The following is a 26,465-nucleotide window of genomic DNA, read 5'->3' on the forward strand; positions in this document are numbered from 1 at the left end:
CTTCTCCATGTGGCATTCTCTTCATAAACTCTCCAGTAAAAGGATTAATGCAACGTCAACTTCATTCAGTTAGCCCACATCTTAACTAAAAATAACATTTTCAAAAGATCCTATTTACAATCAGTTCATTCCTACAGGAATGGAATAAGATTAAGAAAAAAAATTTTTTCTGGTATACATGTCAACCTACCACACAATCTTTGAGTTGGTAGGGAGTTAGATATGATAGGCTGTTTTGTATGAAAGTAACTATTTCTTCAATAATCATGACAGATTGATAATTGGTAGGAAAAGACAACAAATCACAAGGCAAAAAATATCTGAGGCTCAACCCTATGAGTTTTGAGTTAGATAGGGGACTGGAGTCTGGGATACTGAGTGATGCTCAACTGGGCAGTCTGGGAAGAAAGTACAAAAGGGGATCCCCACCCAGCTAAAAAGATGAGGTATTGGAATATCAGTTCTAAACTGGAGTAATCAAATGATTGACCAGAAACTGTTCAGAAAGGAAGTAGTAGTAGGAAATAATAATGCTTTATAATAATAACTATTTATAGCTGATATTATTAATATTATTATTATTTAGGTACAAGCAGGGAAGTGAAATAAAGCTGTTAGCACCTAGATATGTCAGAACTGAGATTACAAGAGGACCCTGTGGCCCTCCAAGTTAAATAGCTGAAAATCTTCAAGAAAGATGTTGAAGAGGAAATTTCAAAATAATGTGGATATCAGTAAGTAAATAGTCGGTGATGGTATGATCCAAACAGAACCAAAAATGTGGCAGCTTAAATTCAGATTTAAAAGGCAGTAGATCAAATAGTGCAGAACTCTGCAAGCAAATAGAATTTGACATTTGTAGTTCAAGTAGCAGAAATATTAGACTCCTGTGATAATATATTTATACTATTTATGAAATGATCATGAAAAATTCTTTCACCACTGGTTATTTTAATCATTCATTTATTCATTTCGATTGCTAACTCTGTGGTAACATTGACCTATCCTTGTTCTAGTCATTGGAATTTCTCCTCCTCCAGTTTTTGGTTTTGAATAAAAATAATATATTGACTTGGACAATCAGATTACTTTTTTATTTTTCCAGCTATTAAAGCCATGTTCTATCTATTAGTTTTTTGGTTTTTTAAAAAAGATTTATTTATTTTATTTATTTCTCTCCCCTTCCCCCCCACCCCAGTTGTCTGTTCTCTGTGTCTCTTTGCTGTGTCGTCTTCTTTGTCCGCTTCTGTTGTTGTCAGAGGCATGGGAATCTGTGTTTCTTTTGTTGCGTCATCTTGTTGTGTCAGCTCTCCGTGTGTGTGACACCATTCCTGGGCAGGCTGCACTTTCTTTCATGTTGGGCGGCTCTCCTTACTGGGTGCACTCCTTGTGTGGGGGGCTCCCCTACCCGGGGACACTCTGCATGGCAGGGCACTCCTTGCGTGCATCAGCACTGCGCGTGGGCCAGCTCCACATGGGTCAAGGAGGCCCGGGGTTTGAACCGCAGACCTCCCATGTGGTAGACAGACGCCCTAACCATTGGGCCAAGTCCATTTGCCTATCTATTAGTTTTATACTAAGGTCAAAGAGTATATGCAAGGAGGTAGCACAGTAAATGTGTCAGATGTCACTTCTAAACATATATGAAGAATTCCTTCCCTAAGTTTTTAAGTGAGTCTGGGAATGTGATGTGCCTTCTCCATCCTTCTGTGGTTGTCTTTTGGTTTTATTTGTCTGTTAGTAATCTTGGACATTCCGCATTTCTCTGGTTTATTCTTCTTCCTTTAACCACCTGCAACCCCAGTGTCTCTGATGTTTTACTCTTGATCTAAATTTTGCATTGTCCTTTTACCTTTACCTTATTCTAGTGTCTCATAAGTTTGATATCCATCTCCTCCTGGTCCCAGTTTCATGTCAAATGGCTCATTGGTGCTAATAGAATTTGATGTCACATTCAGACCAAAACAATAACTTTATTGCAAAGCTGATTGTGGTAGAACTTTACAGATCTTCAAGTGAGTCCTTGCAAATTACTTTAGCACAACTCATGACACTAAAAGAATTGATGTTTGGTTTGTTTTAATGCCATTGTTATAAAATGCCACCCCAGCAGTAATGCTATATGTTTTAGTGCCTTAAATCTTATCTTAAAATGGTGATTCTTCAACCGAGAATGTTTATCTTGTAAGAAGTGACTTTCCTATGACTTGGAATTCTTTTATAGAATAGTGAGAAGTGATAGTAGCAATAATAATACAATAAAATAAAATACAAATAAATATAGCTTGAGTACTTGCCATGTGTCAGCCATGGTTCTAGTTTCCTAATGTGTTCTGTCTGATTTAATTTTCATGACATGTCATATGAAGGGTATGCTATCTAAGATAAGCAATATTCCTGAGGTTTTGCAGCTAATAAATAGATCTGTGATGTAGGACACAGAAAATAAATACTGCTCAAGTAAAAAAGTAAGTCCTTGCTTTGTTGAATTAAATCCACATTGAATTAAAATGTTTGATTTGACATTTCCAAAGGTTTTTCACTTTTTATCTAAAATTAAAATAATTTCTCATTAAAATATTAATTGTTCACTATTATCTGCACTTTGATTATAATTTTATTTTATAAACTATATACTGCCTAAGAAATAGTGTCCTGATAATACAGAAAACTGCAAATGAACAATTTGGTGTTTTAGGCAAACATTCTAATCTAGAATATCATGTAAATATTTATTACACATTGCTTAACATGCTTAATAGAATAGAGACCCAGAAACTAAACTTGGAGTTTTGGAATGGTGAAATAGTTTACATTGCTAAGCAGGGTGTCAGTCTTCTGTAGTAAAAAAGAATGAAAATAATATTTTTAATGTTTAGTATAATACAATAAAACATTAGATTCCTAAAAATATATCTTCCTTATTGAAGTTGAAATTTGAAATGAAGAAGCAGATCTTTTTTCACACACAATGCACATTAAGCATTCTTCATTTGCATATATGTATGTACACTTTCTTCAAAGAAGCATGTTTGAAAATTTCTAGTTTTTCAAGAATCCAGCAATGGTGTTCTGAAACTTATCTGAAGGCTATTATATAGGTTTTTTTAAATGTGAACTTCCTTGAAAGTAGTGTCATTTCCCTGTTGATCAAAGTTAAGTATTTTATGTCTTATTTGCTTAAATGATTGAAAAGATTTTTCAGCAATATGGCTTTTATTTAGATTTCACTAGAGTCCTTGTGACTACATGATTACTAAAGTACACTTACTAATCCATAGTGGTCAAATGACAGAACACGATCTCAGACAATAAAAGGAACAATAATGTTTAACAAAGGCTGTCTAAGGCTAGCATTGGTACTTCTTGGGTGTCACTAAGGAATGACAAACTATGAGGAGTATACCAGTAGCAACACCAAAAATTTAATAAGATTCCGAACAAGGTGGTGGGTAGAGTACATTTATTTATCTCCACTCCTGCTCCAAATTCCTTGAGTACTTATCAGTACAAGTACTAATAATTCAGTATGTTAAATAAAAAAGGATTCCATCATTGTATCATATAGTCCAATGATTTCTTGAAAGGCAGAAATTATCTTGAATTAGTACCAAGGAGAAGAAAATGACTAAAGGTACTTGTAGGAGGAAACTACTCTAAAGTGAATGGTCTTTCCAGAGTGAACACAAGCTGCAGAAGTGGATGCTGGAAGAATCCCAGTAATGATTAACCGTGGAACTGCATTGGAACAGTTAGGCATGTTGATTCTTCCTTTCTCCCCTGACTGTGCTAACACTCAGACATGAAGGTGTTTTCAGTTAGAATAAATCAATGAATGTTTGTACTAGACCCAGAGAATTTGATCCACAAAAAAGAAAAGAACTCCCTTCCCTCAAACTGAAGACAAAGTGCAAACAAAAAATAAATCGTGCCCCTTTCCCAAAACCATCACAGGCAACCTACAATGAACAGAACCATATACACATCAGGCCCACAGGGAAACATAAATGCAAAAATGACTCAAGAATTACCAAGATTTGATTGAAACCAACATGAAATGGTATACCAAAATCAATAAAAAAGAATGAAATCCTGAGAAAAACACTTAGTGTAACAAAATGGAGAATTTTTTACATTAACTGTAGTGAAAATTTCATATAAATTTGAGAGGATGTGGTATCCATAAAATTCTTAGAAATTGAAAATAATTGCTGAAATTTTAAAAATCTCAACTGAATAAGTGTAAAGATGGACTGAAAAAAAGCAAAACTGGATTCTTACAGCATTGTTAAATGGCAGAAATTTTAAAAAAACAGTAAAAAATTAATATATAAAGAATAAATTAAGACTTTCAAATGTCTACTAAATAGTGTTTAGGGAGCATGTAAATGTAAAGAAAAGAAATAAAGGAATAAGAAGAGATCATTTCAAAGGACTGAGAAAAGATACAAATTATTTGGTGAAAGTTACTTGCTGAATATACCATAAGAGCATGAAAGTAAAAGATCTTGACAAAATGTGGTGAAATGTCAAAATAGTATGAATAAAAATAAAATCTAAATATGTCTAGAAAGGAGAAACACATCTCCTGCAAGGGAACATCAACATCACTTGCTGCTATGGTCCAATGAAGATTTCTTAAATTATAAATGAAAACCAAAGGCCAATTGCAATAGCAACATATACAAAACTTAAAAAGACACTACCAAGTAGAATCCAGCAAAATAGCAAAAGAATATCCTGACCAATAATATATTATGACATATACATCTTATAAATGTAAAAATAATTCAATTTTAGGAAATTTTTAAAGCAATTTATTGCGTTAAATTTTATTGAGAAGAAAAGTTAAAATAAAAATCACTGGAAAACAGAAATAAATCAAGACAATCCTTGATGTGAATTCCTGGTAAAGAAGGACGAGACCGACATCTCTTAGTCTGATAAAGGATGATCGTAAGACACAGTATAGCTATCAGAAAGCCACAGAAAATTTGATGATGAGAGGTAGTACCATCACCATTAAACTCTAGTAAAAGACAAAGATGTCAATTATTGTAACTACCATTTGTTGCATATTGGGTTTAGCTAAGGGTATAAAACAACCAAATGAACTGAAATGCTTAGTTACTGGAGAGGCTTAGAGAAATAAATATCACTTTTTGAAGGTGATATAATCCTTTGACAAATTAATCAACTATTATACCTAAAATAAGAATTTACTAAGGTTTCTCTTAAAACAACATATTAAATTCCAGAGCTTTCTTATACAGTAATAAACAATCAGAAATGTAACAGTAAGAGAATCTCTTTGAAATGCCAGCTATAAAATTAAAACTTATGGCCTAACAAGATTGTGAAACATTTATAGGAAAAGTCAAAGAAGATCCCAATTAATTGAAAGGCATATCATGCTCCTGGAAGATTGTACAGACAGTAATTGTCCCTAAATTAACATATGAATTTATAGCCATTCACTCAAAACAAGGTGCTTCAAAACTTCATTTGAAAGAGAAAGTACATGAATATCAAACCAGAAAATTTTAAGAGAAGTAAAGGTAGTTTTATCTGTCATTTGTCAAATATACTAAATGGAACAGAAATTAAAATTCTGAGATGGTGATACACAATAAAGAAATCAATGAAATAGAACTGTCAGAAAATGGATCCAGGAATAAATGGAAATTGACAATGTGAAAAATATGGCCTTTAAAAATTAATTACTATTTTCATAGTTTCTATTCCTGTACCAATGCTAGACTCTTCATTTCTGTAGTTTTATTAGGTCTTGATCTCTGTTAAAATAAGTATTCCTTATCTTTCATTCATTTGTTTATTTTTAGCTTCTTACTCTTAAAGTTGAATGCTAGAATCAGCTTGTAAAAATACCATTAAAAAATCTCATTAGTATTTAGATTGGAATTGCATTGTATTAACAGAGAATTGACTGCTTTTGAGTTTCAGTTTTCCCTTCTGGGAGACTGTAATATAACATTGTATAATTTTCTCCATAAAGGCTTTCCAACATTTTTGAAAGATTTATTATAAGGAATCTTATAGTGTTGCTATTCTTAATTATAAAGGATCTTTGTAAAAACCATGTATTTCTTGATGATGTACAGAGGATTTTAATTTAGGCATATTGATCTTTTATTCAGCAACCCTGCAGAATTACCTTATTATTTCTGATTAAATAGTATTTTGTGGGAACACTATCTTGAATTTTCAATGTCGATAATAATATCACCTTCAAATAAAGTTCCCCAGTTCTCAAATATGTATCTCTACTTCTTATCTTAGTATACCAAATAGGAGCTTTAGTACAATGTGAATATAAGCAGTGATAGTATATTTATCTTATTCTTGATGTCAAGAGGGAAATTTTTAATCATTTCCCCATTAAGTATTAATCTGCTTAGATTTTTGACATCTATGCTATGAGTCAAGGAGATACCTTTCTCTTCTAATTTTTCTTTTTTATTTGCACTGTTTTAATTTCCCCCAGTGTGTTTTTAAGTCATATTTTCATTTTAACTTATTGTTGAAGTTCCACATTCCTGAGGTTGTGGAACTGGGCAAAAGAACAGTTTTGATTGTTTCTCCCATGGGCCCCACTTATGTACCTATTAGAAAATGTGTTTATATTACTTCTTGAAAATTACATTATAATGTACATAGAGAAAATTGAGAAAAAAGTCATAATTGTCCAAATTAATAAATTATCTCCAAGTCAACACATTGTGTGAACCCAAGATCATGAAATAGAACATAAACAATTCCCCCCAAACCACCATGTATCTACTCTAATAATTACCTCTTCCTTTTCCCCAAAAGAGTAACTATTGTGATTTCTATCACTGTAGGTTGCCAGTTTTTGAACTGAATATAAATGGACTCTTATGGTATTGTTGTGCATCTGTACTTTTTTTTACCCAGCATTGTATTCATGAAATTAACTCCTTTTTCAAATTTCTTTGCATTTTCAATTATGTTTAGAATTCTGTTATATAAGCATATCATTCATTGATTCATTTTCTTGTTCATGGATTTGGTTGTGTCCAGTCTAGTTTCTCACTATTACGGACAAAGCTACTATGAGTATTCTTGAATATGAATCTTGATGCTTCTATGCATGGATTTCTGTTGGTTATATATCTAAGGTGAAATGTCTGGGACACAAAGTACATGTGTAATCAAATATAGTAGATATTGCTAAATAGTTTCCAAAGTGTTTTTCAAGTTTACACACTCACTGTCAGGGATTTGTATGGCCATTACTTCAAATCCTTAATAACATTTGTAAGTGTCAGTCTGTATAATTTTGTCCAAACTGGTATGTGTAGTATTGTCTCATTGTGGTTTTTATGTTTCCCTGATCACTCATAGGTGTAGCACCTTTTAATATGTCTACGATCAATTTGAATGTTCTTTTATTCTGATAAACTCATATATGTCTCTTGTCTATTTTTTATCTTGTCTGCATTTTTCTTATTAATTTGTATAAGTTATCTATAATATTCTGATTGTAAGTGTTAAAAGTCTTGTCCTACCCTGACACTTGCCTTTGCACTTTCTTGATGTTATCATTTGAGTACCAAGGGTTATTAATTTTAAGATAGGCAAATATGGCCGTTTTTTTCCTTTATAATTACTGCTTTTTATATCTTGTTTACAAAATACTTGCGTGTTGCAAAGTCATAAAGAAATTCTCCAACTTTATCTTTTAGAATTGTTATTACATTACCTGCCACAGTTAGATCTACAAGCTATCCAGAATTTATTTTTGCATATGATGAAATGAAGATTCATTTCTTTTTGTTATGTAAATACAGCAACCCAACACCATTTACTGAAAAGACCAAACTTGAAGCCCTGCATTTCAGAGCCATCTTTTCCATAAATGAAGGGTTTACATCAGTACTGGAGAGGTTCTGGGCTAGATACTTTCTGTTCTATTTCATCGGCATATTTATCTTCTTGGTTTTTTTTTTTTTGTATTTACTCCAATACCAAAGTTCTGAACTGCTAAAGCTTTTTGATTGGCTTGAAAGCTCAAAGACTACATTATCTTACTTTGTTCTTCTTCCTAAAAACTGTCATATCTATTCTTTGCGCTTGAATTTCAATATACATTTTAGAATCAGTTTATTAATTTCCTACAGTCAATCTGTTGGTATATTGATTGGGATTATTTAGGATTATATGAAATCTATAGATCTATTTGAGGAAACTTGACATGTTTATGATATTAAGTCATCTAATCAAGGAACATGTATATTGCTACCTATTTAGGTCTTTAATTTCTTTCATTGGTTTATATTTTGTGTTTAGATATTTTGCCTATCTTTGTAAGGATTTATTACTTATTATTATTGTTACAAATTTCATTTTATGTTTGTTGATATATATATGGAAAATTTTAATTTAAATGTTTCATATATATTTGCAGAGAGTGCATTTTGTAACTGTTATCTTGAAAGTTCTGTATATGTCAATTAATGATTTTTAAATGAATGCTGGTCATTGTATATTAATTTTAGTCTTAAGATGATGGTAAAGAAAATGTTCTTTTCAGGGTCTTTTAAAATATTTTAAAGTCCACTCATTCTTTCATTCATTCATTTTCAGCATTGCCTATTCTTGCGTCTCGCTTTAAAAAAAGTTCTATCCAGTCCAAGTATGGGCATTAGAAACCAGCTCTAGTGATCTGTGCAGGGTATAGAATTTCAGGAATCAACAGACCTCTGTGGAGTCTGTTCATACTCTTAGGGTTCTGGGTTTAAGTTCCCTCTTAATTGATGACACTTCTGTGTTGTCCTTTATTTTATTTCATCATGGCTATATATTAATTTCTGTTTATTATATCATTTCAAGTATCCCTTTTGTTTGAAGCAGAATATGGAATTGCATCCAATCAATCTGCCATGTTTTGCTAGTTATGTTCTTCAGTTAATATATTTTCAACACATGCTATTATACTTTACCTCTTTCTTTTTATAAAAATCTAGATAGGCAGAATTGTGGGACAATGGCATTATACTAACAGGCAGGGTTCAATTCTCTCACAAAAACAATGGAGAAAACCCAAAAGCTGTCTGAGGGACCACTTTGGGGGTCAGCAGACCAATTGTGCTACACAACTCTCAGCAGGATGAGGGACAGAGAGACAAAGAAGTTGAAATGACAAACATGAGTTACCAAGCTCCCACAATAGTCTGGAAGGGCTCCCTTTTCTGATCGCCAAAATATTAAGGAGGGGTAAAATCCCTGGCTCACTGCAGCTGACTGAGAAGGGAAAATGCACCTTTGTCTCTGTCAACTATTTTAGGGGAAAAGGGAGGGGTTGCTGAACACTTCTCCTCAGTGAATTTGGCCAGCAGAGCCTGCTTTGAATCTCTACTCTAGAGATTCAGCACAGGAACACAGGAAAGCCCACATTAAAACACCTGTGCGGAAAGGTGCACTGAAGAGCACCATCTGCTGTCTGGTCTGGAAATTGGATAGACAAAAACGGTGTCTGTTCTATGTGGTTCCTAACCCCAGGGAGAAAATCTGTGCCTCACTAGTGAGTGCCAGGCCTGATTTTGATAACTTAAACCAGACAATTTTAAAGACTTTAGAATAAGTTGAAACAAATATCAAAGAAGAGCTCTGAAAAAATAGGCAAGAGAGAGAAATTGACCATCAGAGTAAATTCACCATAGTATCGGATACCTAGACATAGGCAAAAAATTACAAGGTTCAAACATAGGGACTCCTGAGCCATGTGATGAGCTGGCCCACATGCAGTGCTGATGTGCATAAGGAGTGGCATGCCACGCAGGGGTTTCCCCACGTAGGGGAGCCCCACGTGCAAGGAGCGCGCCCCATAAGGAGAGCTGCCCAGCATGAAAAAAGTGCAACCTGCCCAGGAGTGGTGTCACACACATGAAGAGCTGACACAGAAAGATGACGCAACAAAACGAGACACAGATTCCGGGTGCCGCTGACACAAGCAGACACAAACACACAGCCAGTGGACACGGAGAGCAGACAACTGGGTGGGGGTGGGGAAAGGGAGAGAAATAAGTTTTTTTTAAATCTAAAAAAAATACATTAGTAGCACATAAGAGGAGATTTGAAATGCTTGAAGGCACAATTAGTGATTTTGAAGACAGAATATTTGAACTAGAAAAGATAGGAGAAGAGAAAGAGAAGAAGATGGAAAAAAATAGAATAGAGTCTCAGGGAATCAAATGACAATGCAAAACACACAAATATTCACATTACTAGTGTCCTTAAAAGAGAAGATAATGGAAAAGGGGCAGAAAGAATATTTGAAGAAATAATGACCAAAACCTTCCCAACCCTTATGAAAGACATAAATATCAATATTCAAGAAGGACAATGTACCCCAAACAGAATTAATTGAAATAGACCTACCACAAGATATCTACTATTCAGAATGTCAAATATCAGAGATAAAGAGAGGATTCTGAAAGCAGCAAAGGAAAGCATCACATACAAGGGAAACTTGATAATATTAAAGTGCTAACCTCTCATCAGAAACCATGGAGGTAAGAAGAAAGTGGTATGATATATTTAAGGTACTTAAAGAGAAAAACTGCCAGCCAACGATTCTGTATCCAGCAAAACTGTCCTTCAAAAATGAGGGTGAGTTCATAGTCTTCACAGGCAAACAAAAAATGATAGAATATGTTACCAAATGACAAGAATTACAAATGATACTAAAAGGAGTGCAGCAGCCTGAAAGGAAAAAACAAGAGAGAGAGATTTGGAGAAAATGTTAGAAATGAAGATTATTAAGAAGGCTGAACTAAAGTGTAAGAAGGCAGATAATAGAATGATGTGATAACAGAGAGCTGAGAGACAACATGGATGAAGTAAGTAATGCTATCACTGTAATAACATTGAATGGATTGAACTCCCCAATCAAAGATATAGACTGATAGAATGGATAAAAAATATGAGCCATCTATATGTCATCTACAAGAGACACAGCTTAGATGTAAGAACACAATCAGGTTAAAACTGAAGGTTGTAAAAACATATTCCATACAAATAGTTGCCAAAAAAGAGCTGGAGTAGCAATACTAATACTGGACAGAATAGATTTCAAATGTAAAACTGTTATAAGGGATGAAAAAGGTCATTATATATTAATAAAAGTGGCAATTCACTAAGAAGAAATAACTATACTAAATATTTATGCACTTAAACTGAGTGCCTCAAGATACATGAGGCACACACTGGCAAAGCTAAAGGGAGAAATAGATGTCTCTACAATATTAGTTGGAGACTTAAATACACCACTCTCAGTACTGGATAAAACATCTGGACAGAGGATAAATAAAGAAAGAGAGAACTTGAGTAATATGATAAATGAACTAGACCTAACAGACATCAATAGAGCATTGCATCCCAAAACAGCAGGATTATACATTCTTTTCAAGTGCTCATAGATCCTTCTTCAAGATAGACCATATGTTGGATCATAAGACAAGTATCAATAAATTTTAAAAGATTATACAAAATTATACAAAACACTTTCTCTGATCATAATGGAATGAAGCTAGAAATCAATAATGGATGGAATAAGTGAACTTTCATAAATATATGGAGATTAAACAACACATTTTAAAAATAATCAGTGGGTCAAAGAAAAAATTGCAAAAAAATTCAGCAAATATCTTGAGTCAAATGAAAATGAGAACACAATAAATCAAAACCTATGGGACACCACAAAGGTAGTGCTGAGAGGGAAATTTATATAGTTCCCAATGCTTACATTTAAAAAAGAAGGAAGAGATAAATTTGAAGATCTAACTGCACACCTGTGGGAACTAGAAAAACAACAGCAAACTATAGTTAGGATGTCAATTCTACCCAAATTGATTTACAGATTCAATATAATCCCAATAAAAACCCCAACAGCCTTTTTTGCAGAAGTGGAAAAATCAATTATGAAACTTAATTGGAAGGTTAAGGGGCCCTGATTAGTCAAAAAGATTTTTAAAAAGAAGAATGAAGTTGGAGGACTGTCACTTCCAGACTTTAAAGCATATTACTTAACAATAGTGGTAAAATCACAATGTAGACAGGCAGTATGACCAATAAAACTGAATCAAGAACTTAGAAATAAACCCTCATATCTACTGTCAAGTGTTTTTGACAAGGTGGTTAAACCCTCCCAGCAGGGCCAAAACAGTCTATTCAACAAATGGTGCTGAAAGAACTGGATATCCTCATCCAAAAAAAAAAAAAAAAAAAAGGAGACCCCTATCTCACACCATATATAAAAATTTACTCAAACTGTATCAGGGACCTAAATATAAAGTAACAGCCATAAAACTCCTAGAAGACAATATAGGAAATGTTATGTTATGGGAGGTGGTAGTTTCTTAAACTTTACACTCAAAGCACAAGCAGCAAAAGAAAAAATAAATAAATGGGACCTCTTCAAAATTTAACACTTTACTCCTCAAAGGATTTTGTCAAAATGTTGAAAAGGCAGCTGACTCAATGGGAGAAAATATTTGGCAATCGCACATCCAATAAAGGTTTAATATACATGATATGCAATGAGATGATACAACTGAACATTAAAAAGACAAACTACCCATTTAAGAGATGGGCAAAAGACTTGAAAAGACAATTGTCCAAAGAAGAAATACAAATGGTGAAGAAACACATGAAAAAATGTTCATCATCACTAGCGATTAGGGAAATGCAAATCAAAACTTTCAATGAAATATCATTTTACCCCTCTTAGATTAACACTATTAAAAAGTAGGAAAACTGTAAATGTTGGAGAGGATGTGGAGATATCAGAACGCTTATTTACTGTTATTTAATGTAGAATGGTACAATCACTGCAGAGGACTGTTTGGCACTTCCTGAGAAAGTTGAATGTAGACTTGCTGTGTGACTCAGCAATACCATTACTAGGTATATATGCAGAATAACTGAGAGTAGAGACATGAACAGACATTGCATGTTGATGTTCATAGTGGCATAATTCATGATTGTCAAAAAATGGAAACAACCCAGGTGTCCATAAACTGATGAATGGATAAAGAAATTTGGTGTGTACACATGGTATTATGTATTTGTAAGAAGAAATGAAGTGGTGAAGCATATGACAACTTGAATGAATCTGGAGGGCATCATGTTGAGTGAAGCAAGACAGACACAAAAGAAAAAATACTGTATGGTTGTGCTATTATGAACTAAATATATTTTGTAAATTCATGGAGTTAATAAATAGAATACAGGTCATCAGAAAATAGAATGACATCAGAGAATGGAAAGCTGAGGTTTAATTGGTGCATAATTGGTAAAAAAGGTTGTTTGTATGTCTTTGGAAATGAATAGAAATGGTGAAAGTATATCATGGTGTTTGTAACTAGCAGTGCTATTGCATGGGAATGACAGTTAAAATAGAAAGCCAAAAGTCATGTATATTACTAGAAGGAAAGTTAAAAATTGTAACATGGTACTGTACATAACAGTAAAACCTCACATGAAATAGAAGTCCAAATATACTAGAAAAAAGGTAAATAATAGCAGCTATGTGTGGCAAGGAAAACAGAGAGATGAGAGATGATGAATTCTGTTTTTTGTTTATTATTACTATTGGAATAATGAAAGTGCTCTGAGAATGATTGAAGTGATGAATGCACAAATATGTGATTTCTCTAATTGACTGCACACTTTGGATGGATTTATGTTTTATTAATATGTATCAAAATTGATTTCTTAGAAAAATAGATGACATGACTTTCTCAGCTGTAAAACAAATAACCTTCAAGATAACATGTATGATATATGTCAGGTTCACAAAACTACATTGTTTTTAATACTTTTATTTTATTGTATTGAAATTAAATGTGGCATATTTTAATTCATAGGAATGCTATGCATGCTATTTAAACTATCTCAAAAAAAGGGAGTGTCAAATCAAGTGGTAGAATTTGCATGGCATTGCTAATATTGGGTTGCAAATTTTTCTTTACATGAATTTGTAATGTAAAGTAGAAATAAAGGTAGGGGTACTGAACCAGATCTTCAGGTACATGATTTACCCTAGCATATTAAAAAAATAAAATAAAATAAAATAAATGTATATATATATATATATATATATATATATATATATATAAAATTTTGGAGGGCCAAAATTCAATATTGTTTTTCACAGTTTCATCCTTAGATAGGCTAGATTATACACCAAACATCCTAGTTTCCTTAATAACCCCTTAAGAATTTATCATCCAAAAGTTTATAGAAAGCTATATTTTTGGCTGTTCTACCAGTTGGGGGAATAAGTTTCATAAGCCTAATGCCTGCTGTGTAAATTAGTACTTTACTTTTGTTGTTTTTTAGCTACAGCTTTTAGATACCTAGGGTGCTCTTTAATTCTGCTATTACAGAATTTGGTGAATGAGATTGTAGTGGATGAATCATGATTTTTTTAGATGCTGACTATGTGAGGAAACTGCCTATAGCTGTTCAAAAATATTATTACATTGTATTTACGTTTATGTTTATTTTAAACTGCTCAAAAAAAGGTAGGACTGCTTTGAAATTTTTATTTCTGCCAGAAAAAGCCAGTTTGATAGTTATGGAAGAAGCAGAGCTATTTCAACTGTAAAATGCATTTAATGTACTCATTGGTTGAGAGAAGCAATGTTAAAGAAAAAAGACCTGGAAAAGGTGGACGTGCAATTGGAAGGAAGAAACCCTGTTTCTATATGCTGTCAAGGTCAAAACAAAGTCATGAGAATAAGAATAAGTATAAAAAATTATATTTGCTTAGCATTTGTTCTTTCACCACCCCTATCCTACAAATTCCCATTTGCTCAAATAGACCTATTTATTCCAGTACCTTAAGCAGTGAGTTCTTCCTGAGAAAATACCACAATTTTGACTATTTTGGGTCTCCTTAACCTGGTGTCCAGGCCTTTAGTTCTACCCAACTACTTTGCTAATGTCCATAAGAAGCTTCTGCCCTCCTTTATCCCCACAGCCATGCTACCTCAGTAAACCACTCTCTGAAAAGAGCTTTCTCCTTTGGGACAGGAGCTTTTATTCTATGCTTCCGATTTTCTCTTTGTTCACTTCTATTCTGTTCTCCTTTTGCCTGGACTTATTGTAATATGCATCTTTTTACCAATCCAAAATAACATCTCATGGAACTATACCACAGGTAAAGTCTAGTTACACAGAACCGTCATCTCCCTCCTGGTCCCATTTTTTTCCTTACCCAATTTAGCTTCCGTGTTTCATTTTTAGGATTGATTCCTTACAGATACTCTCAAACTTTCCCTCTCTCCTCCTCTCATATGTCCTTGTAAAAATGCTAACTTCAAATGTTTCAATTACCTACCTTTCCACGCCCACAGCTGAACAGCTGAAACTTCTGGGCAAAAATAAGGCACCTGGAATAACTGCTTTTACTTTAATCACCACAAATTTGAACAACAGTTAATAATGCCTAACAATATTTTTAGATTTCCCATGGTGAATTTGCTTTATCAGTCTTTGAAAGAACTTTTAAAAATAAAGTTTCCTTTCCTTTTAACATTTCCATATTTTAGATAGTCCCAATGCTTAGCCGATAGTTTTCATTATGTATTATTAATCAAATAAAAGCGGGTGGCAAATGTTTCATCCTCCCATTACCAAGTCAACAAACTCATGTACATCTTTACCCATACTCCTTGTATTCTCTCTTTATAATCAAAGAAATGTCCTGGTTCCTATCAAGTTTCAAATCCTTTGCTTATCCTCTTATGCTTTAATATTTCCCATTTTAATTTCAAACCCAACTTGTTGACTTCACATCCTCTGTTTAGCTGTCACTCTATTTCTCGTTGTTTTTAGAGGAAAACTGTATAGCTGACTTCCCGTATTTATTCTTCAGTTCACTCCAATTTTCTATAATGGGGCAATCAACTACCATATTATAAAACCTTAAGAACAGTTTTCTTTTTTCTCTCACTTGATTATTTAGGGCCATTTAACTTAGCTGCCCATTCTCTCATTTTGAAAATCTTACCTTTTCGAACCTCCATGAGGTACTTGCTCATTTTTTCCGTTACCTGACTTTGTCACTCCTTGTCTGCACCTTGGTTGTGTCTTCCTACACTTATTTCCAAATGTTTGGTTTTCCCAGGGCTCAGTCCTAGGTCCATTTTCCTTCCCACACTTTCCTTAAGTGACCTCATATAGTTTCATGCTTGAAATGCAATCTATAAACTTATAATTCTCATATTTTGATGTTAAAACCTGATTTCTGAGTTCCAGACCCAAATATTCAACCACCTCTTTGATATTCTGACTTGGACGTCCAATAGGCATCCGAAATTTAACTTATCCAACACTCCAAATCTCCCCAGACCACGTCTATTTCTCCTTGATTTTCCCAGTACCATTAATGCAATTTTCCAGGCAGAAACAAGTGAGTCTCCCTTGATTCCACTCTAATTTGATCTCTTCATCCAACCCACTTCCAATTCCCTGGTGGAAATATACAGCACTTTTGTGTCTATATTATCAGTGCTGGTCCTTTAGATGTTGGACTTTGTCCATTGCTTAGTCATGCTTGTTGCTCTCTGTTCTATGCATTTTTATATAACTTAAATTCTGTTCCCCTTTCTTCTTTACTGCCACAACACTAAAAAAAACAGCATGATTTTTTACTTGGACTACTGCTATAGGTTACCATCTGGTCCTAAGTGTTTCCTTCATTTGATGTTCTATGCAATTGTCAGGATGATTTAAAATAAATAAAAGTATACTATGTTGCTTCCCTGATTAAATTCTTTAATTGATTTCAAACTCTTTATTGGCTACTATATGATTTGTCTCCTGCTTATCTATTTGAACCCATCTTAACCACAATCCCCTTGCTGGCTTCTTCCCTAATTCTTTCCCACATTAAACTTTCTGTCCTCTTTACCTAAAATATTATCTTCCTGGGCTCTTAATATGCCTGGGTACTTCTCCTTCAGGTGTAAGTCTCCAAATCACTTCCTTTGAAAGGCATTTCCTGTCTTTCTAATCTAAAGTAAGACCTCTTCCTCCTCACAGGCTTCTCTACTACAGGCAGTGTTTCTTCCCTCCATAACATTTATCAACATTTCGATGTTTGTTTGTTTGCATGTCTTTAGTCACTCTGTAAGACTCATAGGGCTAGGGACATTGCCATGTTCACCTTTGTATCCTGAACTCCCAGCTTCTAGAATAGCTTCTAGGATAACTGCTCACCAAATATTAATTGAATCAAATATTTGTTGAATGAATAAATGGCACTGAGAGATGTCAGAAAGCATTATTGTCTCTTGTTTACAATTAGATTTAGCAAAGTTAGGTCAAGTATATATTACTGGGGCATGAATGACCCTGATTTCAGAGAGTTAGGGCTTATTCCCACTAGGGTGTCTTAGGTGGAACAAGTTCTAGAATAGTTAATGGAAAGCATGTTAAGACCCATTGACTTCTCCAGTATTTCTTTTCTTTTGCACATACAAGTAATAATAGAAAAAAGATCTGAAAAAATCTTCCTTTGGACACATGACATCATGAAGAAAATCATAATACCTATTTTGATGACGCATGGAAGATTGCACAGAATAATTACAATGCAGCTGATTTATCTTAGGCAAAATCTCCCAGCTGTGGCAAACTCTGTAAGAAATAACAATGAGGGAATTGGTGGAGGATAACTAGATAATTGCATTCAAATAAGTGACAACCAGCTATATTATGAGGTCATATGGATAGAAACTGGAAAGAAAAGGCCATCTGGAGCCACTATTAAAAGTCAAGTGAACTTAAGAAGACCTGGCAGGTACTCAAGGGTAGAAAATTAGTTATTATAAGCAGGGACATTTCAGAAACCTGTAAAACCAAGCAGTAAATTGGAGTTTGGAGTCAATATTTCCTTGATGCTCTGAAGAGAAAAACTCTAACAGCACTGATAGCTGATTTAATAAAAATTAAGTGATTCACCTATTTTTAAATATCAACTGACACAATGGCAAAATATTGTAATAGAAAATAGAGCCATGACTTCAATCCTTTAGCTAAGGGATTTTTAATGTTTTGGGAACTCTGATTTGCAGGGGAAGATAGAATCCTTAGGTGTCAAGAGATCCTGATAGGTTATTTCAAGGACATGAAATTATTCCTAAATATAATAAAGAAAACAGCATGTAGTCATAGAAATACCAATATGTAAAGTCCTGCTTTAAATGTGTACTTCTTTATAGCAAATTTTTGTAGAATGTTTCTTATTATGCTATTTTAGTAATTGCTTTTGTGTAGGAAAACAAAACTGATTCAGAGTCATTAATCTCAGTCTTGTTACCAATCAGTGTTTTAGGATATCTTGGCTGTTTGATAGATTTCTTACATAGTAGCTATTCCTAAGATTATAGGTGTAAAAAAATATGCCAAATCATACTGAAATTAAAACACAAAGAATTAACCTTACTCAAAGAACAGTCTGATTTTTTGCACTCAGCTACTGGGAGGTGATCACTATGCCCCCTCCAATGTCCTGACTAAAAACAGGCTTTGCCTGTGGGCTTTGGCCCCTGGATGGTCTAACAGATTTATGATGGGTGCTGTGGGCCATGTCCTTTCAGTTTCTACCTCTGGAGACTAACAGTCAGCCACGTGGACAGTGTGATCAAGTCACAATAAAACTCTGAACACAAGAGGCTCAGTTGAGTTTCCCTGGTTGGCAGTGTGGTCAGGTGGAGGCAGTACTGTCCATGACTCCATTGGGGAAAGGATGGCCAGAAGCTCTGTGTTTGGACCCCCCTAGATTCTACTCTATATATCTCTTCCCTTGGCTGATTCGGGCTCTAATATAGCTATCACCATAGTTATAGTACTTTCCTGAGTTCTCTGAATCATTCTAACTAATCATCACACTTAAGGATGATTGTGGGGACCCCCAAATTTGTAGCTAGCTGTTCTGGATTGAGGATTCCCAATGTAGCTCATTTCTGAAGTGAAGGCAGTATTGTGGGACTGTTAGTTCTAACTGTATTGGGTAAATTCCTTGCAGTTTTACTTTATTTTTCCCAAAGCATCCCCTTCCCTCCCCGTTTTTTTTTGTCTTCATAAAGTAGACCTTTAATTATTTTTAGTGCCCTTCTATAGTTCTTACCAAGTACCTGTAGAATTTTGTTTCAGATATGAATGTATCACATGCAAATGTTTTATCTGTTGATTTTTAATAATGACCTTAATGATAATATATTTTTGACCCTTTAATATTGACAGTGCATTGGATCACCCTCTTTGGGGAATAGTTTATGGTACATTTTTTATAGCTTTTTAAAGAATTATAACTGATGACACCATCTAAGCTGTGCCCAAGGGTTTTTGCTTATTTTCTTCTTACAGCCTAATTATTCTCAGTTGCCCACACTGAAGTATTTTTAAGAACAAAACTCTCCAAGGTACAATGCAATAAGTCATGCAGTGAAATGAATGCTGGATCATAATGGAGAGCTCATAAACTTTCATTGTATATGGTTTGCATGATTTGTGAACTGCCACTTTATTTTTTCCCACACACAGAATGAAGTATTCTTTAAAAAGGTTTTTTTTTTTCACTAGAGAAGTTGTAGGTTTACATAAAAATCATTCAGAAAATACAGAGTTCCCATGTACAACCTCCCCTCTTATTAACACTTTATATTAATGTCATAACTTTGTTGCAATTGATGGAACAATATTATTATAATTATGCTATTAACTATAGTGGAGTTTTCTGTTGGTGTTGTACAGTCATATGTGTGTGTATGTGTCTTAGTCTGCCAAAGGTGTTCTCATACAGAGTACCAGAAATCTGTTGACTTTTATAAAGGGTATTTATCTGGGGTAAAAGCTTATAGTTACAAGGCCCTAAAGAGTCCAACTCAAGACTAGTTTTTCACCAAAATCAGTTGCCACGTGTTGGAGCAAGATGGTTGATGATTTTCTGCCTGGTCCCTCAGACCTTCTCAGCTGCTCAGCTGCTCTGTTCTTTTCGGCTGCAAAGTATCAGGCAAATGGCTCCTCTCTCCCTGGGGCCTTAGCTGTTTGAAACTTCTCCTTTCTGTCACATGGCAAAGTTCTCTCCTTTTCTCTTGTCTTCTTGAGTGAGTATAAATTTATATAGAACCACCAAGGGGGTGGGGACTCAATCTGAGTCATGCCTTACTGACATGGTCAAATGAAAGCCCTAATTTTAATAGATATTTTTATCAAGGGCCCTCAACTGAATCCAATATAATCAAAGGGTAGGATACACAGAATAGATTAGATCACAAATACAATCTTTCTCTTTTTGGGATTCATAAATAATCTCAAGTGTCCATATATATATATATGTCATTAGAGAAGTTGTAGGTTTACAGAAAAATAGTGCATAAAATACAGAGTTCCCATACACCAGCCTATTTTAAACACCTTGAATTAGTATGGTACATTAGTTACAACTGATGAAAAATCATGTTTATAAATCTACTCTTAAGTACAGATCATGGTTTACATTAAGGTTTTCTGTTTGTGTTGTACAGTCCAGTATTGATTTTTAAAAATTTTTATTCTAGTAACATATATACAACCTAAAAATTCCCATTTTAACCATATTCAAATATATAATTCAATAGTGATCACTATGGTCACAATGTTGTGTTACCATTACCACCATCCATTACCAAAACTTTTCCATCACCCCAAACAGAAATCTGTACCAATTGAGCATTAACTCATCATTCCCTACTCTCACCTTAGCCCCTGGTAACCTGTATTCTAATTTCTGACTCTATGCATTTGCTTATTCTAATTATTTTGTATCAAAGAGATCATACACTATATAATCTTTTGACCCTGGCTTATTTCACTAGGTGTCTTCAAAGTTCATCCACATTGTTGTGTGTATCAGAACTTCATTAATTTTCATGGCTGAATAATATTACATTGTATGTATATACCACACATTTTGTTTATTCCTTCACCTACTGATGGACATTTGGGTTATTTCCACCTTTTGACTAGTGTGAATAATGCTACTATGAATAGTGGTGCACAAATTATCTAGTCGAGTTCCAGCTTTCAATTCTTTTGGGTATATACCTGGAAGGGGGATTACCAGGTCTTACGGTAATTCTATACTTAGCTTTCTGAGGAACCACTAAACTCTCTTCCACAGCAGCTGCACCAATGTACATTCCTACCAACAAAGAATGACTATCCCTAATATTCCACATCCTTGCCAATATTGTTATTGTCTGAATGTTTTTTAAAAAAATAGCATCTATCCTGGTGGGTGGGGTGTGAAGTGGCATCTCATTATGGTTTTGATTTGTTTTTCCCTAATGGCTAATGATGTTGGTTGTTATTTCATGTGCATTATTTCATGTACATCTTCTTTGGAGAAATGTCTATTCAAGTTCTTTGCCCACTTTAAAAAATATTTTTAATTAAAGAAGTTGTAGATTTACAGAAGAATCATGTAAAAAATACAGTGCTCCCATAAACCCAAACCCTCTAGTGTAAATACTTGCATTTGTGTGATGCCATTGTTGCAATTTATGAAAAACTATTATAATTGTAGCATTAGCTATAGTTTACACAAATGTGTGTTTTCCCCAATAATCCACCCTATTACTAATACTTTGCATTAGTGTACATTTGCTATCTTTCATGAAAGAATATTTTTATAATTATAGTATTAACTATTGTCCATGTTTTACAATAGAGTTCACTATGTTGTACAGCTCTGTTGTTTTAGTTTTTATTCTAGCAGCATATATGCCCTAATATTTCCCATTCTAATCACAAACACATATATAATTTAGTGCTATTAATTATTATCACAGTGTTGTGCTACCATTACCACCCTCCATTTTGAAAAATTTACAAACAACTCAAAAAGAAAATCTGTACAAATTAAACATTCCCTACCCCAGACTCAACCCCTGATAACTTTTATTCTAGATTCTAACTATAGAGTTCAGTACCTTGTTGAGGATTTTTACATCTATATTCATAAGAAATATTGGTATATAATTTTCTTTTCTTGTAGTATGTTTAACTGACTTTGGTATTAGAATGATGTTGACTTGAGAATGATTTAGGTAGTGTTCCTTCCAGTTCAAATTTTTGAAGCGTTTGAGCAGAATTGGTGTTAATTCTTCTTGAAGTATTTGTTAGAATTCACCTGTGAGGCCATTTGGTTCTGGGCTTTCCTTGTTGGAAGGTTTTTGATGATTGATTCAATCTCTTCCCAAGTAATTGGTCTGTTGAGATCTTCTGTTTCTTCTAGTCATTGTAGTTGTACATATGTTTTTAGGAATTTGTCCATTTCATGTAGATTGCCTAATTTGTTGGCATACAATTGTTCATGATATCCTTCTATGACGCTTTTTATTTCTGTGGGGTCAGTAGTAATGCCCACTCTCTAATTTTTTATTTCATTTATTTTCATTTTCTTTCTCTTTTCTTTGTCGGTCTAACTAAGAGTTTGTCAAATTTATTGATATTTTCAAAGAATGAACTTTTGGTTTTGTAGATTCTGTTGCTTTTTTATCTTCTTTTTCATTTATTTCAGCTCTAATCTTTGTTATTTCTTTCCTTCTTCTCACTTTGGGTTTAGCTTGCTCTTCTTTTTCTTCTTCCTCCAGGTGTGAAGTTAGGTCTTGTGGTCACCCTGGAGTTTATATTACAAAACCTGTGTCTATAACCTACTAATTTGAAAAGATACCAATTTATCTTCGATAGCCTACATGTTCTCTGTTTCCATATCCCTCTGTTTCCCCTCTTTATGTTGTTTTTGTCCCACATTTTCTCTTTATATTTTGCATGTCCTTTGTCAGTAAATATGCCTTTTTCTTGTTCAATTATATTCTCACTCTTACAGAATTTAAACAAAAAATTATATATTGAGGATACAATATTATTTGATTTTGCATTTACCTATTTAGTAACCTTTACTGAAGTATTCATTTCTTCAAATTACTCCAAGTCCTCTTTCCTGTCTTTTCCTTTTAACACATAGAATTCCCTTTAGTAATTTTTTGGAGGACAGGTCTTTTGTTGAAAACCTCTCTCATTTTCTGTTTATTTGTGATTATTTTAATCTCTCCCTTATTTTTGAAGGATAATTTTGCCAGATAAAGAATTTTTGGCTGTTATTTTTTTCTCTTCCAGTACTTTAAATATGTCATGCCACTGCCTTCTTACCTCCATGGTTTCTGATGAAAAATCAACACTTAGTCTAATTAAGAATCCCTTGTATGTGATGAATAGCTTTTCTCTTGCTGCATTCAGAATTCTCTGTCTTTGGCATTTGACATTCTGATTAGCATGTGTCTTGGAGTAGACCTATTGGGGTTTTTTTTCTGTTTGTAGTATTTCATGCTTCTTGGACATATATATTTATGACTTTCATAAGAGTTGGGACATTTTCAGCCATTATTTCCTCAAATATTCTTTCTACTCTTTTTTCCTTCTCATTCTGGGAAATCTGTGATGGATATGTTTGGAAACTCAATGGTGTGACTCAAATCCCTGAGATACAGCTTAATTTTTTCTATGTACTTTTTTTTCTATGTGTTTTTCTGCCTGTATTATTTCAATTGCCCTGTGTTCTTCTAAGTTTGCTGATTCTTTTTTCTGCATGTTTAAAAATGCTGATGTATGCTTCTGGCATATTTTTAATGTCCACTAATAGGCCTTTCATCCTCACAATTTGTTAGGTTTCTTTTTATATTTTCAAATTCTTCCTTATGCTCATATATTATATTAATATCTTTTAGGGAAGTGGATGTGGCCCAACTGATAGAGCATCCATCTACCATATGGACCGTTCAGGTTTCAATCCCCAGGGCCTCCTGACCCACATGGTAAGCTGGCCCATGTGCAGTGTTGCCACGTGCAAGATGTGCCATGCCACACAGGGGTGTCCCCATGTAGGGGTGCCCCACATGCAAGGAATGTGCCCCGCAAGGAGAGACGCCTCATGTGAAAAAAGCACAGCCTGCCCAGGAGTGGTGCTGCATACACAGAGAGCTGATGTAGCAAGATGACGCAACAAAAAAGAGATGCAGTTTCCCAGTGTCGCCGGATAGTGCAAGCGGATGCAGAAGACCGCACAGTGAATGGACACAGAGAGCAGACAATGGGGGAGGGGAAGGGGAGAAGGGAAGAGAAATAAATAAAAAATAAATCTTTAAAAAATATATCTTTTAGCTCTATATCTGTATTTTCCTTTATCTCTTAGTATTGATTTAGAAGAAGTGTTTTAACTTCTTTGATTAGTTGTTTCAACTTCTATCTTCTGAAGTTTCATTGGTACCCTTGACTTAACCATATCTTCCTGCTTCTTAGTATGGTTTGTAATTTTTTTGCTGACGTCTGGGCATCTGATTAGTTTTACTGTGTTAACTCAGAAGGCCACTTTATCCCTCTTGTCCATTTTTATCCTTGATTGGCTTTGTGTTGAGGCTTTTTGATGTTTGAGCCAACTTATCCTGGGCTTTTACAGTAGCCCATTTTTAACTGTTCAGATTTTCTCAGCTCTTCTTCATCTGTTTCTTACCCTGGAAATGCAGTTCAATTTTTAAGACTGCACTTTTTGTGCAAGTTTCACCTTCAGGAGAAACTTTCCTTTCCTCTGTTCTTTCTCAGAAAATCTTGATCTGTTCTGTTTGATTTTTGTGAAGAATTTTTTCCCTTGCTCCTACAATTGTTTAAATTTTCTTCCTCAGTTACTGTCCCCTTTTCCTTACACCTTTCAATTCCTGGACCCGTCCTGTTTTATAGCATCCTATCTTTCATTAGCTCACTCTCCCCTCTATTTTTTTTCCTGGGAGAATTTTCTCCCACTGGTGTCTTCTGGTTAGGGTATTCCATCCTGGTGACCCAGATGAGAACAATCCAGAAAGGTGGGTCAATTCATAAAAATCCATTTCACATTTAGATGTCCCTGCCAACAGAGACTGGATTGAATCCACACATATTTTGCGAATGTTTTGCTGTGGTCTTGTTTTTTAACTCCATGGGACCACGTTTGTATTTGACACTCCTCAGTGGCTTTTCTTCTGCCCTGGGTCTCTGCAGACCTGGGTCCCTGTGCTTGGATATGTGTGGGATTTTAATTCCCTATTGTGAGTAGCTCTAGAGTTTGCATCCATGGCTGGAGGAACCCAGGCCATGCTTCCTCTGTGCCATTCCCAAGCCGCTCAGGACTGAGTGAAGGAAAGTATTCTGGATTGACATTCCTGGGATGGAAATTTCATATCTGATCTTGGAGATTAATTTTCTTTTTCCTTGATTCAGCATCTGTGGAGTCCTTTTCCATTCTCTGTCTTCCTCCAGAATTCTAATCAAATGGTATTTTTCCCTTTATTTGTTGATTCTGAGGAGACATTTTTCTAGGGAATGTCTTATGTTGCCATGTTGATGACATCACCTGCCAGGGCAAAATGTTTTGGCAACTTTTTCTCCATTGGGCTGGCATCCTACTACCCAAAAAGGCACATCTGCAAATTTAAGGAATTTACTATAGTTTCTTCCTGGTTACTTGTGAAATTCTTATCCGTTGGGGAACCAATGGTTTGTACTTCAATCTCTGGAGGAGTCCTGTTTGTGTACACATTGTTACTCCTTACAACTCAATTGTCTGCCTATGATATAAATAGCAAGGTCTCTAAATTTCTGGAGGCTTTGAGTCACATTTTTTATTGGTGTCGTCTATTCAATTTTACAATCGTTTTTTGAACACCCATCAAGTGCTAATTACTGAGCTAACTATTGAGTATACAAAAATAAATGGGGACTCATAAACAGATTTTGAAAGGGTTTTGGAAATAAATAAATTCTGTCTACTTGTTTCAGTGTGCTTATTTACATCTCAAAGTAGTCAGACCTGATTTCTCACCCTACTGCTTTTACTTTCAAGATTATGCTTGCTTCAGCATTCACTGAATTTACATTTATTAGGACTCTATCCAGCTTTTCTAGTAAGAAAGTAAGATTCATTGGTCTGTAGTTCCTGCGTAGTTTCTGAAATTTTTATAGATAAAGGTATCATTAGAGTTTCAACAGTTTTCTCCATAACAAATAGTCTGATTTAGGAGGGAAATACATTGATAATATTTCAAAGACGTAAAGATGATACTTTTCATCCCAAATATGGAAAAGTCATTCGTTCAAACAAATATTTTCCATTAATATCACTATTATAAAAGTCAAACACATTCACATATATAAATATCAATTTACTTTCCTCCTGAATCTGACTATTTGTTACGGAGAAAACTGTTGAAACTCTAATGATATCTTTCTCTATAAAAATTTCAGAAACTACCCAGGAACTACAGACCAATGAATCTATATGTGGCTAGAATAAAAGTTAATAGACCAAATATAGGGTTGTGCAATACAATGAGCCCTAT

This window comes from Dasypus novemcinctus, chromosome 11 (assembly GCF_030445035.2).
Source record: "Dasypus novemcinctus isolate mDasNov1 chromosome 11, mDasNov1.1.hap2, whole genome shotgun sequence".
NCBI classification, from domain to species: domain Eukaryota; kingdom Metazoa; phylum Chordata; class Mammalia; order Cingulata; family Dasypodidae; genus Dasypus; species Dasypus novemcinctus.